This window comes from Antechinus flavipes, chromosome 2, assembly GCF_016432865.1.
Source record: "Antechinus flavipes isolate AdamAnt ecotype Samford, QLD, Australia chromosome 2, AdamAnt_v2, whole genome shotgun sequence".
In the NCBI taxonomy this organism is placed as follows: Eukaryota; Metazoa; Chordata; class Mammalia; order Dasyuromorphia; family Dasyuridae; genus Antechinus; species Antechinus flavipes.
The window spans coordinates 228,112,708-228,125,957 of NC_067399.1; the positions used below are offsets into that span (position 1 = coordinate 228,112,708).

The 13,250-nt window shown below is 36.4% G+C and overlaps 1 protein-coding gene across 2 annotated transcripts in view; it reads left to right on the forward strand.

Annotated features, from left to right (window-relative positions):
- The window catches only part of PTK2B (protein tyrosine kinase 2 beta), a 167,111-nt gene that overhangs the window by 21,369 nt on the left and 132,492 nt on the right, over positions 1–13,250 (forward strand). The window lies entirely within an intron of this gene.

The following is a 13,250-nucleotide window of genomic DNA, read 5'->3' on the forward strand; positions in this document are numbered from 1 at the left end:
CTTTATAGTTTGATTTCCTCATGTATAAAGTGAATGTGTAGGGTTAAATAAATCTAGAGATTATTCAGGCCCCTTCTAGTGTTAGCATCATATGAATCTATGATAAGATGGACCTCAGAACAACAATGTAAGAGAAAAGAAAGTAATATAGTGAACTTAAAAGTCATGGGACCTCAATTCAAATCCTAGCTCTGCTACTTACGATGGTGCCTGTGTATTCTTTGTCCACTCATTTAATCTGTTTGGGTCTCAGTTTCCTCATCAGTAAAATGAAGGTATTAGACTAATAACTTCTAAGTTTCAGGCCAGTTTTAGATTTAAAGATATAAAAAAAAAAAGATATAAGGAGAAAGAATGAGAAAGCCAGCTGACATAAGCTTTAAAGGGAAGAAGCAGTCTTAGGGAAGGAAACTAGACAAGATATTGTTTCAAGTTTTTCACTCTAGGAAAGGGGAAGGAGCAAAAAAAGAAGAAGTTAGACACATTTGATGAGTGAGCCAGGAGATTAGACCAGTGGGAGCTGGAGCAAAGGCTCATGGGAAGTTTGTCTCTGGACAGTGGCAATGAAACAGACTGGGCGATTTTTGTCACTGTTTATGGAAATCGTTATTTAATGGTGGGAGAGTTAGAAATGAGATCGACAGACTCAGATTTCCATTCTTTCCTTTAGAGACGACTTCATTTTTTGACCTTAACATTCTCAACTTGAAAGGGAGAATGTTGAACTTCAAATCTCACATCTGCCACTTATTGCATTGTGTAACACTGGGTAGAGTGACTTCATTTCTCTTGGCCTTGGTTTTCTTATTTGTAAAATGAGAAGGTTAGATTAGATAATTTCTAAGGTCCCTTCTATTTTTGGATCTATGGTCCTATCATCCTGCGATCCCTTCATTATATTTCTTTATAGGTTTGTAGTAATGATCTAGAATGCCCATGATCTAGAACATGAGAGGTCATTGGTTATATTCTGCTCTGTCAACCTAGAGCCTTTTCTTTGGTTCTGACTATAATGCTTTAGGAATGATGTCAACAAGTTGTCTTGTGTCCAAAGTAGAAAAATCAGAATCATAAAGATATTAGAAACCATGCCAAGAATTGGGGATATTTAACCTGGAAAAGAAAAGAATTAGGTAAAGTGGAGATCAGGGAAGAGATAGACATAATAATCATCTCCTAGCAACTGAAGGGTTCTTATGTCAAAGAATTGACATGATTCTTCACAGAGGACAGAAGTAGGTTTGGAAGTCACAGATAGATTTTGTCTCAACTTGAGGAAAAGAACCTAACAGCTAGATCTGTCCAAAAGTAGAAGAAGATTCTCCAAAAAGCAATGGTGTCCTGATCACTATAGTTCTTTAGGCAAAGGCATGGTTGAGAGGATTTTTGTTTGACTAGATATCAAAATCTAGCTTTTGATTAGATGTCTACTAAGGTCCCTTCCAACTCCTAAAATGATTCTATGAGATTCTAAACTGAGGAACATGTCATTCAATTTTAAATATCTCCAAGGCAAGGGATTTCATAGCTTTTCTCAGTGAGTTATTGCATATTTCCTCTATTGGATTACCAATCTAGTGGTTATTATGTATTTTCTCTGTGGTCTTGATTGCCAGAAATAATGACATGACTGAAGGAAGTTGCTAGAAACCCAAGGGGAGCAAACTGCAGCATCCCTGATGCTGCCCTCATGGTCACAGTTTTCTGGTGACTATGCTTTATCAGTCTTGTTTCATATTATTCCCTTTTAAGAACAATGTGTTCTAGCCAAAATGGCTTATGTGCTAATTCCTTAATATGGCACTTAGTCTACATTTTCAAGTCTTTGCCCAGCTTCTTCCTCATGTTCAGAATGCACTTCCTTCTAGTGTGTATGTGTGTGTGTGTGTGTGTGTGTGTGTGTGTGTGTGTGTGTGTTTGTGTTTAGAATATCCAGCTTTCTCCAAGGGTCTGCTCAGGAACTCTCTCTACTAGGAAGCCTTGATTGATTTGCTTCCTTCACACAGTTGTTAGTATTCTTTTTTCCTCAGTTTATCATACCTTTATTTGTTTCATATTACATTCATCCCAGTAAAATGTAAGCAGTTTGAGGGACTATTTTTCATTTTATCTTTGCATTTCCAGCACCTAGTACAGCATCTGACATATAATAGGTACTTAATAAATATTTTTGGCTTAGATTGGATTTGTTTGGATTAGGGTAGTGTTCAGAAGTGTGGTGATGTCTCTGAAAAAAGTAGAGCTTCTGCTTTTCCAGTCCTTGTTGACTGAAAGATGATATGTAAAATGGGCAGAAGCCACCTGATCTTAGGAGTGAAGATGTCATTAGTATTGGGCATACAAAAGGTCTATGAATTAGATCCCTACACTACTAGCAATTGAATGGTTAGATTAGCAGAATGAATAATTACTTCAGCCAAACTGAGATCTGTTAAAGACCTTCACTTATAATGGCCAAGGTCTCTCACTGCATCCAGGGCCATCTCCAGTCTTCCTGATCTATATCTGACCAGTGGATCCAGATGGTTCTGGAGGAAAAAATAGTGACCCGGAGGTCCTTCCCTCACACATATCATACTTGCAAATCATGGTACCACTTCAAAAACAAAGGACAGATAGCAAGTAGTTGGAATAAAAGAACCACAGAAGTTGGATTGGAAGGAACTTTAACAGTCATGTAGTCTAACCTATATACCAAAGGAACCCCTGCTATGATATACTCAACAAGTGATTTGTTCAGCTTTTGCTAGAAGACCTTCTATAATAAGGAGTTCACCTTTATATAGGCTTTAAAGTTTGCAAAGTATTTTACATGATTTGTGATCTTTAATATAATCCGGGGGAGAGTAGATATTACAATAATCATTATCATCCTTTTGTAGATTATGAAATCAAGGCATAGAGTATTTAAAGTAACCTGTCTAAGATTCTGCAGCTATTAAGTGTTGGAGGTAGAATTTGAACCTCTCTCTCTTCTAACACCAAAGCACAGCACTTAGCATCAGGGTAAACAGTCACCTTTCATGGAATACTATTAAAAAGTGGTTTCCAGCCTATAAACTGCAGACTCCTAGGGTCAGTGGAGTTACTGTGAAGGCCTGTCTAAACCTGTGTGTAAGCATTTTAGTGAAATAAATAACTAAACATATCTTCTGTGGACTGAACAAATAATACGTTTTATATTTACATACACAATTTTTCAAATGTATTTAGATAGTATTGCGGTTGATAAAATGCAAATTCACTTAGAATGTAAGTTATTTGAGAGTAGGGACTGTTTCATTTTTGTCTTTGGCAGCAAGACATAGTGGAAAGAGAGCTGGTTTCAAAGCCAGGAAGATGGGAGTTTAAGACCTTCCTCTAACAGAAGTCAGCAAGCTATGGCCAAACAACTCTTGTTGGCTGCCCGTTTTTGTACAGTCCCAGTTAAGAATCATTTTTACTTTTTAAACTTTATTTAAAAATGTAAATGCTGGGTGCCATACAATAACAGGAACTTGCTAGAATTCACCAACCCTATATATTAACCAAGTGGTGCTAGGCAAATGGTTTAACTTCTTGGTGCTCCAGGCAAGTGTAAGACTGTAAAATGAAGAGAAGGTACTATTCTCTATTGGTAAAGGGACTTTTCTCATTTGGGTGGAAGGAGATGACTAAAGGATAGAAGAAGCTAAATGAAGTCTAGAGGACACCAGCTTCTTAAAATGTAGTTCTTATAATTGAATGTGGTGTTGTGAAATTACAGTTTATTATCAGTAAATGTTTGATGTTTTTTATATACTTATATACCCTGGAGTCATGTAAAAAATTCTTGGGTGAAAAAGAGTCATAAGTGGAAAAAGTTTAAGAAGCCCTGAAGATCATTGAAATCATAGGTTTTGTCACTATCTTACATAGTAAATGCTTGTTGATTCATTGGATTCCAATCCTGGTATGGATATTTAATTCATAAATGCTTGACTGTTTATTGAATTCATAGGAACCTTTGGCCATTGCAGGTTTTCTTAATTAAATAATACAGCTACTATCCTATGGGGAAGTCTATAAACTCTTTTGGCATGAAAAAGGGTAATTATAGTTAAAAAGTTGGGAACCATTTCTCTAAGAAAGCCTTGGCATATCTACATCCTTGAAGATACTCTTTGTATAAGAAAGAAAGGGAACTGGGATTGGAATATAAAGGAATTAGAAAATATCCGGGATTCCTATTTTATCTCTTTCATGAAAGTTTTTTCTTCTTTTTTTCCTTTCAACTTCCTCATCCCCAGAAATTACTTCTCTATATACACTTATCCCATTTCTTTACCCCTTATACTCATCTGGCATTGACAATTATATCCTGTGCTGCTAGTTGTGTTTGTGAGAGTATGTGTCTTGTTGCCCCAATTGAAATGTAAGCTCCTTGAGGACAGGTCAGGGATCTGACACTTCTTTTTGACCCCTTATAATAGAACCTAGCAGAGTGCTTCATACAGATATAGTTGGTGATTAGTAAATATTTGCTGGATGAATGAATGAAGTTGAGAACTAATTAATCAAAGCTTTGGAAGATAGATGAGGAAATTGGTTTTACTGACTTGCCCAAAGTCATACCAAATGGCAAGCATTGAAGATTTGAATGTAAATCCCCTGGATTCCAGATCCAATATTCTTTCCCCTAAATACTGTTTCCTTACTTCTCTTAAGTGCTGGGAAGTAGAGTAGTAGGTATACCTTAGTCCAGAGTATTTGGGATAAGGGTGAAGGTGAAAGGAGATGAACAGAGGGTAGAAGAAGCTAAAGTGGAAGGAGCAAAAGAATGTTAAAGCTTGATTGAAGCTTTGATTGAAACTAGTTAACTGTGATTATTCAGGTCGATGTTTAGAGAATCTTTTAGCCCTCAAAATTCTTCAGGACTTCTCTCAGATCAATATTTCTGAATGTTTTTCACCTTTAGTTTCTGTGTCAACTTCATAAACCCCTTGGCATGTGTAGTAGCTCTCATTTTCCTTTTCTTTCTCATCCCATAATTAGATTTGTTTCTATTTATATAATTTTTATACTGGTCTATTCCCCCCACCCCACCCCCACACACCCAAAATAATCTCTAGCCATTGCTCTTTCTACTTTGACAGCATTTATCAAGTTCTTGTTACTTTACCTCATATAGTCATTCTGCAATAGGTATCTTTAGCTGGTTCCATAAAAACATGCTGTTGAATGAAACAACACTAATTGAGATGGGAATAGGCAATTAGCTCCAAAGGAACTATGGAGAATAGTGGAAGGTTGTGACTTCATGGTGGGACTTAGCTATGATATATAATTTTTAATTTTTACTGATATTTTTTATTTGTTCTCACCTTCATTTCCCTATGCATCCTTCCTAGTTTACACACTCAGAAAATCATCCCTTATAACAAAATAAAAAAAATTAAAGAAAAACATTTTAGCAAAACTAATGACAGTATATACAGCATTCCCTACTCATAGTCTCCCACCTCTACAAAGAATGGAGGGAGAGAGATATAATTTTTCCTCTCTTTTTCAGGAATAAGTTTAGTGATTATACTTACACAGTGTTTACTTGGGGATTTTTTTGGCTGGGGAATGGAAGTGGTTCTTTCCACTTATGTTGTCATTGTGTATGTTGTTTTCTTAGTTCTGTTTACTTCATTTTGGTCTAGTTTATATAAATCTTCCTATTGATTCTTTGAGTTCTTCTTGTAAGGTAAACAAATCTCACATTAAAAAGAGGCCCATGTATGATAAGGGGCCCATATATAATGAGGTCAGAGCTCCACATTATGTGGTTCATAGAGTAGCAGAATATACATCTCTAGCCTTTTTTCTCCCACCATCCTTCTCAAAGGAAGACTTGGAGGTTTGGGCCAGAAGCACTCTGCTCTCCTCAGAGAGAGGGGGTACCTAGCTGGAATTATATCTATCTGTTTCCTTAAATATTGCTCACAGAGCATAGAACTTTTAAAACTTTTTCCATTGATGACTCCTTATCACCTGAGAAATTTTTACGTGACCCTAAGTATATCGGTAAATAAAATAAGTATACAAACCAAATATTTGCTGATAATAAATCATACTTTTATGATCCCCACATTCAGTTACAAGACTCCATATGGTTTTGCAACCCATAGTTTAAAAAGCTGGGAATTAGGTTGAGCTAATTTGATTCCTTTGTCATTTTAGGGGCCAAAGAAAATCCCAAACTTTATATTCAAGGCTTGATCCCTTTCCTACTAAATATCAGAGCACACACATTGAATAGCAAAGAAAACCATTTATCCAAATCTGTAGCAAAACAGAAATCAGAGAAGAATATACACCGGACAATACAGAGTGATGGATCTCTCTCTTGGAAGTAAGATAACTCAGCTCAATCAAGAGAGAGTGTCCTAGATTTCATCAAAGGGATCTGTGAAGTCTCTAGGGTAGCAAGCTGGGGATAGGGAAATGATGAAGACTTCCATTTGTGTAGTTCTAGAATCTTGTCCTTCAGCAACTTGAAGTGGAGTTGGCCTTTTTTACCTTTTCTCCTAAAGCTCAGTAATACTTGAAGAAGTGAAAAGGACAGCTGGCCTTTGCAGAATCCCAAAGAGGTTTGGCCAAAACTGGAAGTCTTTCACCTCTCAAAACTCTGCCCTGTCCCTCAGGTAGGGCAGGGCCTTTCTTCACAGTAAGGAGAGAGCCCCATACTATAAACCAAGGGCTTTGGGATAGGGATTACATTCATTACTTCTTAAGGAGTAGTAATGTGCCTTTACATTCATGTACTATAATCTGTTTAGCTATTCTTCAGTCAATGGTCATTTGCTTTATCCCATTTCTTTTTATTGTGATATATTAGTAATGTTATTATGAAATAACACTGGTGAAGGTAAACTTATTTGTTGTCTGTCTGTAATAATTAAATTCTTCCTACAATGTTAGATTCAGTGCTTTAAGATTTATAAAATGCTTTCTTTGGAATAACCCTGGGAGATAAGTGGTGTAAGTAGCATTATCCCTATTTTACAGATAAGAAAACTGAGTCTAAGAAGTCAAGTAAACTTCCCATAGTTATAGTGCCCATTGTTATTGTTCAGTCATTTCAGTCATGTCTAACTCTTTATGACTCCATTTGGAATTTTCTTGGTAGAGCCTGGAATGGTTTGGCATTTCCTTCTCTAACTTATTTTACAGATGAGGAAACTGAGGCAAACAGTATTAAATGACTTGCCCAGAGTCACTTAGTCAGTGTCTGAAACCAGATTTGAACTCAGGTTCACCTGACTCCAGGTGTGGTGTTCTATTCATTCTACTACCTTGCTGCCTCCATCTTGCACATACCAGACTCTAGATAAATATTTTGAATTTGAAATGTCAGAGCAAGAACTCAAATGTAGGTTTGCCAAAGTCTGGGCAAGGGTTCATTCCACTCTACTAAGTTATCTCCTAATTCCTCACTTCTGAATAATACCTAGGGATAGTTCCCCCGCTAATGTAAGGAATTACAAAGAGCCTCAGTAGACTCAGATACATCTTTTGGAAGTATTGCTCTGTGGTTTTTCCTCTTCTTGTTATGACTTACTTAACAGTCTCTAAATTTTTTTGATTGTATTTTATTATGAATAAAAAATTATTGAACATAATATATATGTTATATATAATATATGTTTATATTTATACATATATATATAGTATCAGTATATATCCATCCATATATAAATATATGCATACATGTAAATATAAATATTTAGTACTACTGTTACTGACATTTTAAACATTATGTAATGTACACAAATATAGAAATTAAAGAGGGAATGAGATAAAGATGAAATAAAGTTAACATTTAATTTTTTTATTAATGGAAAAAAAAATCTTTTTTCTCTTACGAAAATATTGTTGAACAGCTAGGTGTTACACTAGATAGAATGCCAGGCTAGAGGCAGGAAGACATGAATTCAAATCTGGCATCAAACACCTATTAGCTGTGTTACTTAACTCTGTTTGCTTCAGTTCCTCACCTATAAAATGAGCTGGAGAAATAAATGGCAAACCACTCCAGTATCTTCTGCCAAGCTGAAATGATTGGACTGACTGAACAACAACAACAACAATAATTATAAATGATAATACTTAGTGAGAGCAATGTAATTTAATATGCTTTATTATTTTTGAAAAATCTGTATTTAAATATAAACATATTAAATATGTATATATAATATATATGTAAATACAATATATAAATATAAATATTAACTTTTTTGTAATTAGTTAATCAATGTAACTAGGCATGTAGGTGAATTTTTTCTTTTAGATATTTTTAATTGAAAGATAAACATATATATCAATCAATATATATAACAATATAAGCAATTGTTTATTAAGTAGGAATTATATCTCTCTATGTAGAAATATTCCTCATAAACAATCCAAAAGCACAAACAAAAATAAATTGTTTCTAATTTCAGTTCAGCAGGAAGTTTCAATATAAACCCAGTCAATGTAAACCAAATATTTGGTGGGTGGAGGTATAGATATGAAGAATAGCAACTAAGGGGCCTGGTCAATAGGGAGTCACTGGAGTTAATGGAATTGGAGGGGAAGGATAATATCACTAGAACTGAACTTTAGGAAAAACACTTTAGCTGCTGAATGAAGAATTCTTCATTCTGAGGAAGACTTGACACAGAGAGAATAGGAAACCATCACATATAAGAAGCATTGAGGGCTGTGATCAGAGTGCAAGCTATGAATGAAGAGAAAGGGTTGAATTCTAAATGTTGTGGGCATAGAAAGTATAAGATGGGTCAACTGTTTGGATGAGTTCAATTAATAATAGTGAGGAGCGGGAGGATGCTACCCAGGTTGCCAACCTAAGTGACTGGAAAGAAAAGGTGCCCTTGATTGAAGTGAGTAGATTTTGGGGGAGAGATGAAGTAATAAGACCTATATTGAAATTTCTGTCCATACACATCTGTTCATCCTGTAGGACTTGCTCTGTGCCACTCAAAATGAAAAAAAAGAGGGATAGGATATTCCTGGATCCCAAAGTGCGTAGATTCCCTCTGGAAGGGCATTCTGCTACAGCAAAGGGGCTGTTTGGGAGGGACAGAAGCTTGATCTTTGAGGGATGGTGGTTCCTAGTGGTATATGCATAGCTACTTTTGGGGATATCCAGGTGGCAGACAGGTTATAGCTGTTCTGAGAGGTTGAAGCCTGGTTCTGATGTTGGGTGGCTGGGGGCTTGCACAGTGATAGGAAGTGGGGGAATGTTGGGTGAATAAACAAAGAGTAGATGTGATTGGGTTGGACATAAGTTTTATAATTAGTTGACTATCAATTAAGAGTATGGTAGGATTTGGGATATGAACTATCTTCTGATATTCTGATTGATCACACATTTACTGGGGTTTTTTCTCAAAGGGTCTGGGAGTCCTTTGGAAGCCATTGCCATAGGTATCACTGACATCTTAGAACCTGTCTTGAGAGAAAAATAACATTTTCTGGAGAATTAGTCTTAATAGCATCTTCTACCCACATATCCTCTTTAGTCTTTTTTTTAACTTTTTTTTTATTTTTTCATTTTTTAAACTAATAATAACTATCCAAGTTCCACTTTTCCTGTCACTTTCTTCTCTGAACATCATGAGGTAATGAAAAAGAGACTTAAGTTGGGAGAAAGGTTCCTGGGATCTTCTGTTGATTTTAACACCTATTTCTCTGTTTTTACTAAAATGATTTCTGAAGTCTCTTCCAACATTCCATAATTTTCTGACTTCATGTTCAGTGATCTGTTCCCATAGAATATCCCCTCATCTTCCTTCGGCATTTCTCCTAGGGGACTAAATCACACTATTTGTCTGCCTCTCTTTCCTCTAAAAGAAGAGGGGAAGAGAACAAGCATTTATTAAGTATCTTATATGTTCTAAGTAACCATGCAAATTGCTTTACAAATATTATCTTGTTAGGGCATCACAACAACCCTGGGAGATGGGTCCTATTGTTATCCTCATTTTATAGACAAGGAAACTGAGGCAGACAGAGGTTAAGTGATTGATCCAGGCTAAGTGTCAGAAGTCAGATTTGAAGTTTTTCTGACTTCAGGCCCAGCATTCTATGAAGAAGAGTATGATTCTTCATATAATTTCCCTATTTGCCACTAGCATTAAGTGGCGGCCTGTTTCTTCTCTGCTTAGAAGAAATTCTATAATGGACCAAAGAGGATATTCTAGCCCAGTTACATTTAACCTTTTGGGAAAATATAAGAACACTGAGCTTATTTAACCCACAGATAATAAGGCTGAGGAGATAAGAAACTTTTCTTTAATTTTTTTTCTTTATTCAAAATATATTTTATTTATATCTTTTGTCTCTCTAGCATTCTTATTCCTGGAAGAGGAAACCCCCCACTTCTCCAGGTTGAATGATTTCCCTTGTACCAAAGAAAACAAATAAACTGACTCCATCTGACAATGCATACATTTGTCCTAGTAGTCTTCTACTTCTCCACCAGAAGTAGATTTCACTATTGACCCTCTAGAGTCATTATTAATTATCCAGCACTCCATTCTTCTTTACCTTCTTAAGAATAGAATCATAGCAGCAGAATGGGCTTAGATCTTACACCCTAGCTTTGTTTTGCTTGGGTCCAGAGATAATAGGATCATAAATTTAGAGATGGGAGAAATTCTAGAAACCATTTAGTTCAATACCCATATTTTACCAATGAGAAATTAGGATCCAACAGTGAGTTGCCTAAACTCACAAAAGAAGTAACTAACAGAGTCAAGATTTGGACCCTTCTAACTACAAATTAGGCTCATTCTCCTACCTTCAGTAATCAAAACCAATAGGCGGAAGCTGTAGAAAGGCATACTTTGACTTAAGGGGAAAAATTCCAACAAATATGGTTCTCCCACAATAAAATGATCTCTTTTGGGCCATCATGGATTCCTGCTAACTAAAGATTTCCAAACAAAATGACTACTTTTTGACATATTATGGAGGGGATACTTGGTCAGATACTCCAGTGGATCTGTGATCTCTCTGATTTGAATGTTTATTTTTCCCAATGATGTAGATTGCAGCTCATATATACCTGCCCATGCTACACCGTTTTTGCCCATCTTCTACCCTAAGTTTGTCTTCAATTTATTGTTCCATCAATGTTTACTGTTTGTCAATTATGGTTGGATAGAGGAAAACACTATCTCAAAGGGCATCTCTCAACAAGAGAATTCCAATCTATCTTTCAAAATCATCCAAGATGCTGTAAAAAAATTAGAAGATATGATTAGTGACTTCTTGTAAGCATCAGGTGAGTCATGGAACAGAAAGATGTCTGTTTGCCAAAGATGTTTACCACTGTGATGGAGGAGACATAGAACAGAGTCCAAATTGAATAGCACTTCCCTTTTGGTGGTGGGGTTTAGATGCTTCTTTCTTTTATATCAAGACAGAATCTACCTCCATATAGTTTCAATCCATTTGAACTAGTTCCGACCTCTGGAGAAATACAAAAAGGCTTCTTCTTCCACATGACAAACTTTTGGCCACTTAAAGGTACTAAAGTAGTCCCATGCATATTTCTTCAGTCTAAAAATTCTTATTTTTTAATTGTTAAATAATAAAAGTAATAAAAGCAAGATGTTAGGGTAAAAACCCTCCCCTCCCTCCAAGTTACCACAATAGGGAATGTCTGTGGCTATTTTCTCATATCTCTTTTCAGGAAGGAAAGCTAGAATAGAGGGATAGTAGTCTCTTTTGGACCAATGGCTGAGCATCAGACTGAAAAGTTGGGAATTGGGCTGGACATAATAGAGCATGCCTATATTTCCAAATAATTATTGAAGAGAGCTGAGACAAGTGGATATCTTGAGTGGAGTTCTGAGCGGCAATGGGCTAACTTGGTCAGGTGGCCCAATTAAGTTTAGCACTAATATGATGAGGTTAGGGGATATGGTGGGAGTGGAACAGGTTGCCTAAGATTGGAAATGCAGCAGGTCAAAAGCCAGAGCTACAATGGACCTGGGCTCTTAAGTAACTCTTCCATTTTCAGCTTAGGCATGATAATGAGACTTAGTTTAAAAAAATTTAGAAACAGTAATTTTACCTTAAGAATTAGTCTTCTTACCAGGGGATTCTGCATGAATTGCTGCTTGTGTGTCCCTTAAACTTTCTAGCCTCAATTTGCTCATTTATAACAGGGACAATCATATTCATTTTATCTAATTGCCATTTTGTGAAGGCTAAATGAAGTAGTGGATGTATAGGTATCTCATTTAGTTATTCAGTCAGCAAACATTTATTAAGCGCTTATTATGTGCTAGTAAGTACAAGAGATGATGAAATATTTTCTCCATTTAAAAATATTTTAACTGAATAAGGTGGATTTAAACCATTAAAAATATCTTCTAGCAATGATGTTTGAGAATATTTTCCTTAGAAGTGTCTCTGGATAAAGTGATGAGTGCAAAGGAAGAAGGTAAACCAATTAATGGTATCTTCAAGCATTAACATTCCATAACTGGGACTTATATACATGAGATCAGTTGTTTTTCTCTATGATCTCAGGAAGCTGGCAGATGTGGAGGGAAGTAGCTCAGAGAAGGTCTGGACCTGACTCCTGCTACTGGGATAACTCAAATGTATATTTCCTTAACTCCCACAATTCAGATCTTTTATAGCTTCCAGTGTCTCACACATGGACTAGACTGGGTCCTTCCAAGACCCCACCTGCTTTGATTCCCTAGCCAAATCAACATCAGCAGGTCCTAATTTTAACCTCATTACTCCCCAACATACACAGAGAGCCTGAATTTCAGCCTTGCCCTTCATCTAATTTTGTTGCTTAGCGACCATGTGCTTAGCAACCAATAAAGGATGTGGGATCACCCCTCCTTCTGACATAGCACAGGTGTCCTAACAATACAAACAGTTTCCTGGTCATTCTCCAACCAGTGAAAGGTTGCTTTCAGAGGTGGACAGCATTATGTTCTGGAAATAGAGGCTCTTTTTCTTGGGGCCAAGATTGGTTACTGCGTCAGTTACCTTTTGAGTTTGGCAATATTTGTGTGGGGGCGTCTGGGTAGGTGGTTCTCAGAGCCTTGTATTTCTCTACTTGCTCTTGCTTTCTTGATGCTGTGTGATGCAGGCAGGGCAGCTTAGATAATTGTCTCTGTTCCCACGCAGCCCTGTCATTGTACCCTGCCTGCCCATGGTTTACAGAGCCCCCTCATGTTCCATTCTTGGGGTATTTTTCTGTGTTT